We start from the raw sequence: 6832 nt of genomic DNA, 5'->3' as shown, positions 1-6832 counted from the left end.
TGCATACACAGTACTTATGTATTCTGTTGCCACCTAGTGATGATATTCAAAATCTTTGCTTTATGTACTCTTAATTTCACAACAAAAAGGAAAACACAGCCCCACGTATAGTAATGCAAGATACAAAAGAGAGTGGGGAAGGGACATAGCCGTTAGCCAATGTGATTGCATCTAGCTTTTGGGGACTGAGTTACCATGTTGATCTGCAAGCTTTTATATACATATTGAGAGCATTCCTTTTGATCTTTGCGTACACTGGTGCCATCTACTGGATTTTATAACCATACCCCTGAGGAAGGCTTTCATAGTCAAAACACGGACCGTGTTGGGGTCCATTACAAAAAGGATAAAAGACTCTGATAGGCTTGCATTTTTTGGTATATGTTTTACCTATTTATATGCTTTTAATAAATTGATTGTCCTTGTGGCTGATGTGCTGTGTCCCTTCCCCACTCTCTTGTGTGTCTTTTATATGCGCTTAAAACAGTTCTATAATCTTTGCTTTGATTGGTTAAGTCCAGTTAGGGATATAGGTCCTAATTCTATCAAACCCAGCTAAAGTTAGGCACCGCTATCAATACTGATTCTATAAAACTTAGATGCCTATAATAGAATCATGCTTAGGTGGTGCTCAGTGTGCTAACATTTAGGTGTCCCCAATGTATTTCGGGGTTGTCTTCACCTAAAGTTAGGTGCCTATATCAGTGTCTAATTCACAAAAAAGTGCCTAACTCAAAAACACACCCATGATCCTCACCTAACCATGCCCACTTTTAGTGTAGGCACTTTGAGATAGGCGCCTACTTTCTATAGAATCAAATTTTTCGAGTTAGGTGCCTAACTTTCATTTTAAGTCCAATTGTGAGCCATCCTCACCAACTGTCTCTCCCGTGATCCCCCGTCATATGCACAATGGAGATCCCTAATGATAGTGCACGCAACACTGGAGAGACGCATGGTGGGAGACTTGACTCTTGGCCTGGGTCGCAAATGTGTCAGGTGTGGGAGCACTTCTGGCAGGACCTCACACCGCGTGCTCGCAGTAGACTTTTGAATCTTTAAGATTTTATTCCCAATCTCAGCTGTTGGACCGGCCATGGATTCTTGGGGAGGGGAGGGGGGGGTTGGGAGGGGAACTGATTATATTGTTGAAAATGTTATTTCCTGAATGGTACTACTGTTTGTATTTGCTTCTTACTGCTGGAATAATAAAAATCATTTAAACATCCAATTGTGAGGTGTTAAGTGCCAATAATAGAATTGATTAAGCGTCAATATCAGTGCCTAACTTTAGGTGACCTTTATAGAATCAGGACCATACTGTATTTTAGCTTTTATTGTAGCTGTTAGCTGCTGCTATTTGGCTCTTGGAGACCCCACAGAAGGCCCTTCCCAGAGAAGGCTGCAGCTCCTGTTACTTGTCTCTCTACAATACCTCAGGCAGCATTGCATTTTTAACTTGTTCAGCCAAGTATTCAAAGAAAGAATTAATCTAGCTGCAACACAGTTCAGTTACTTTGATCCATTTCATCCTCTAGTGGTCTATGTTAACATAAGAACAGCCATAGTGAGTCAGACCAGTGGCCCATCTAGCCCAGTTTTCTGTTTTCAACAGTAGCCATTCCAGGTCACAGTACCTGGCAGAAACCCAAATACTATAGTAGCAGATGCTACCAATCCACAGCAAGCAATGGCTTCTCCCGTGTCTGTCTCAATAACACGCTATGGACTTTTCCTCTAGGAAATTATCCAAACCTTTCTTAAACCCAGCTACACCAACTGCTGCAACCACATCCTCTGGCAAAGGAGTTCCAGAGCTTAACTATTTTTTGAGTAAAAAAAAGTATTTCCGCTTATTTGTTTTAAAAGGATTCCCATGTAATTTTATTGAATGTCCCCTGATTTTTGTATTTTTTAAAAAGGGTGAAAAATAACTTCACTCTTGCTCATTCTACACCACTCAGGATTTTGTAGACCTCAATCATATCTCCCCTCATCTGTCTCTTTTCCCAATCTGAAGAGCCACAACTTCTTTGGTCTTTCCTCATATAAGAGGAGTTCCATCCACCTTATCATTTTGCTCACTCTTCTTTGAACCTTTTCTACTTTTTGAGATTGAGTATTGCACACAGTTTTGGTCGCTCTAAGTGAGGCTGCACCATGGAGCGATACAGAGTCATTATAATATTCTTGGTCTTATTTACCATCCCATTCCTAATAATTCCTAGCATCCTGAATGCTTTTTTTTGCCACAGCTGCACACTGGGCAGAAGATTTCACTAGAGGCCCTGATTCTGTAAAGAGCATCTACACTTAGGCGTAATTTGGACGTCCTTGTGGTTTCTGAGTTCTACATAAAGGTTAGTGTGATTCTGAGAATTGGTGTAATAGTGGGTGTGATTTATAGAAATTGAGAAATGTTATTTGTTCCCTGAGAAAGGTATCCCGGATGCTGAAACTGGGATCCTTGTCAGGACCTTTTAAGATTTTGTGACTTTCTATTACAATAAAGTAACTGCTTGCCTCCGGACTTCACATTTCATATCATTGTATTGGCTGACCATGGATTACAGAGTGAAGTATAAGCTGTTACTATTGTGCTTTTGGGGTGGTTTTTTTTGTTGTTGTTTTTTAATTCTTCATTTACAAATTTACAATAAGTGTGATAATATGTCCAAACAAATTAACAATAAATATATCACTTAATAATCATCAATGGTACAAATGATATGCTCTTATCTCCCACCCTTCCCACCCTCTCCTATCATATAATCAATACCTTATACAATATGTAACAATAAAATTATCCCTCCACCCCCCTCACAATTGAACTTGTAAATTTAAGGGGGGGGGGAAATGTCATCTAATCAGCACAATACTTTGTAAATGGCTCCCAAACATCTTGAAATTTCCTGAAACATCCCCGCTGTATTGCAATAAATCTCTCCATTTTATAAACATGACATAAGGAATTCCACCAGAAATTATAATTTAATCTACTCCAATTTTTCCAATTATACGTAATTTGTTGAATGGCAACCCCAGTCATTATAAGTAATAATTTGTTATTATTTGTAGAAATCTGACTTTTTGCTCTCATTTCCATACCAAATAGCAGAGTACCATATTATAATGCCACTAGGTTATCTAATAAACAATTAATTTGGTCCCAAATTGATTTCCAGAAATTCATAATAAATGGACAATAGAATAATAAATGATCTAAAGTCCCTGCTTCGAGATGACAGTGCCAACATTTATTAGACTTAGAGCTATCCAATTTTTGAAACCGAACAGGGGTCCATAATGCTCTATGTAACAGAAAAAAACAAGTTTGTCTCATAGATGCCGAAACTGACCATCTCATCCTCCAAGTCCAAATTCATGGCCATTGAGACACAGTAATTTGATGCTTAATCTCAGTACTCCAAATGTCTCTCAGACCAGTGTTTGGTTTCTTTTTAATAAATCCAGTCAGCAATTTATTCCACTGGGCGGCCTGGTGTCCCAAGAAGTCCGCCTGAAAGCATAAGAACTCCATACTAAATTGATTATTAAGGTTTTTCCAGTCAGGGAACCCCCACCTGAATGGCCTGCTTCAGTTGCAACCATCTAAAACTTTCTGATTTATTAAGGCCATATTTATGTTGCAACTGTGAAAATTCAAGCATTTTACCATTAGAGATAATATCATCTAATAAACGTATTCCTGCTATCATCCAATGCTTCCAGGCGAGCCTTTCTCCGCCAATTTGAATCTTGGAGTTCAGCTATATAGATTGATTTGTAGATTTGTGAATTGGAATATTTGTTAAATTACTTACATAACGCAATGTTTTCCATGTATCAGCTAATATTCTGTTATCTTTACTGTAACTAGGCATTTTGATACTGAGCACATGGCAAAGGCGCAATGGAGACATGAGTTGCCATTCTAGCCACAACCAATCTGGGAGTTTTTTCATGAGCTCTGGGAGGACCCAATATGTACCCTGGCGCAAAATATAGGCTTGATGATACCTATAAAAATTTGGAAAATTTAACCCTCCCTCTGAAATTGGTCTTTGTAAAGATACCAAGGCCACTCTAGGAGTTTTACCCAGCCAAATAAATTTTATGAGAATACTATTTAATTTTTTATAAAAGGACCCTTGAAAATAAACCGGCAACATACCCATCTGATAAAAAACCACAGGCAAGATCATCATCTTAATAGTTTGGACTTTCCCCCACCACGAAAGATGTAAAGGATTCCATTGCTCACACATTTCTGTAACCTTCTGTAATAATGATTTTTCATTTATTTTCATTGTTTCTTCCATCGTATTTTTAATCCAAATGCCTAAATACTTTATTCCATCCTCCCTCCAAAGAAAGGGAAATGAATCAAACAAACCTTTTGTACAATGGACATTGAGTGGAAGAATTTCTGATTTACTCCAATTTATCTTGTAACCTGAAAATTTTCCAAATTTCTCAATCATTTCAAGTAAGCAAGGAATGGTTGTCTCAGGATTTCTCAAATAGAGCAATATATCATCTGCGTAAGCCGAGACCTTATATTCCCGATCTCTACGAGTTAATACCCTGAATCGCCTCTGCTTGCTGAATAGCTAGTAACAAGGGTTCCAATACAATATCAAAAAGCAGAGGAGATAAGGAACAGCCTTGTATAACCCCCCTCTGCAACCTAAAGCCATCTGAAAAATTATTAATAATATATAATTGTAGCAACAGGGGAGCTATAAAATGTTTGAACCATTTGCATAAATCCTGAACCAATACCAAACCATTCCAATGCTTGATACATGAAGGTCCATTCAACACGATCAAAGGCCTTCTCTGCATCAAGGGATACAGAAAAAGTCGGATCATTTAAGGCTTTTCATAAATTCAACATATGCAAGGCAAGCCTAGTGTTGTTAGAAGAATGTCTTTGAGCAACGAATCCTGTTTGGTGCATTCCAATAATAAAAGGGAGAGCTTTAGCCAAATGTATAGCCAAAGTTTTAGCTAAAAGTTTTCCATCTACATTAATTAAAGAAATAGGCCTGTAATTTGAAACCAGTGTGGGATCTTTATTTGGCTTTGGTGAACAAACATGTCGATAGCGGAGAACCGGTGGACGTAATATACTTGGACTTCCAGAAAGTGTTCGACAAAGTACCACACGAGAGACTTCTCAGAAAACTACAAACTCATGGAATAGAAGGGGATATACTAAGATGGATAGGAAATTGGCTGGAATACAGAAAACAAAGAGTAGGCATAAATGGGGAGTACTCGGACTGGAAGCAAGTAACTAGCGGCGTGCCTCAGGGCTCAGTTCTTGGGCTTCTCTTATTCAATGTCTTCGTAAATGACCTGGAAGAAGAAACGACCAGTCTCATCATCAAGTTTGCAGAGACACAAAGCTTTGCCGGGCAATCAGATCACAAAAAGACAACGAGGAACTCCAGAGAGATTTGAACCAACTTGAGAGATGGGCAGAAAATTGGCAAATGTGTTTTAATGTAGAAAAATGCAAAGTGATGCACCTGGGCAGGAAAAACAAGGAGCATGAGTATAAACTGCTAGGTATAACATTGGGGAAGAGCGAACAGGATGTTGGGCATGATAAAGAAGGGAATCACGAGTAGATCGAAAGAGGTCATAATGCCGCTTTATAGAGCAATGGTCAGACCACACTTGGAATACTGTGTCCAACACTGGTCTCCATACCTGAAGAAGGATATAACACTGCTGGAGAGGGTGCAGAGGTGAGTGACGAAGCTAGTAAAAGGTATGGAGAACTTGAGCTACCAAGAACGCCTCAGAAATCTGGGATTATTCACCCTTGAGAAGAGAAGACTGAGAGGGGATCTAATAGAGACTTTTAAAATATTACAAGGAATCGACAAAATGGAGCAAGCTCGCTCACCGACAAGGGGAAAGGATGGAGAGCAAGAAACAGCGTTATTCACTTTGTCAAATGTGACTCGGACAAGAGGTCATGGACTGAAGCTGAGAGGGGTCACGGCCATGACAAATGTCAGAAAGTTCTGCTTCGCACAGCGGGTAGTAAACGCCTGGAACTCTCTCCCAGAAGATGTGGTGGAGGAAACCACCATTTTAAGATTTAAGGTAAAATTGGATGCACATCTTCTTGCGGGACACATTGAGGGATACAAACGATTAAGGTATTCGCCCAGGTACGCCTGGCTGAGCCTCCACGTGTGCGGACCACCAGATTGGATGGACCCCGGGTCTGATCCGGTGCAGGCATTTCTTATGTTCTTATAGTTAATGATTCCGCCATGGTACCCATAATACAACCATTAGTTAGTTGATTCTGATATAAATTTAATAAATATGGTAATAGGGTAATTTGGAATGATTTATAGAAGTCTTCTGTAAAATCATCTCCACCTGGAGCGGATCCAACTCTAAGGGACTTCAATGCTGCTTGCAATTCTTTAATTGATATTGGCTTTTCTAAACTTTCTTTTATATGCTCAGGAATTTTCGGCCCCTTAATTAAATTTAAAAATTCCAATCCATCCTTTTCTTTATCTAAATAAGTCTCAGAAGAATACAGATCTTTATAAAATTGTAAAAATTGTTTTAAAATAGAATCAATTTGTGTAAAAGCATTTCCTTTTTCATCTTTTATCGCCACTACATTTGGTTTTCGTTTTTTTGCTTTTAAATAATTTGCCAGTAATCTTCCTGCTTTATTTGAATTTGCATAATACAATGCCTGTTGACAAAAATAAATCTTTCCTTATCATTTTAGAAGAAATCTCATTATATTTCCCTTTAGCTTTTAAGAGATCCTGTAAAATAGAATATT

Source organism: Geotrypetes seraphini, chromosome 1, assembly GCF_902459505.1.
Source record: "Geotrypetes seraphini chromosome 1, aGeoSer1.1, whole genome shotgun sequence".
Taxonomy (NCBI): Eukaryota; Metazoa; Chordata; class Amphibia; order Gymnophiona; family Dermophiidae; genus Geotrypetes; species Geotrypetes seraphini.
Note: the sequence above shows the minus strand (reverse complement) of the source record.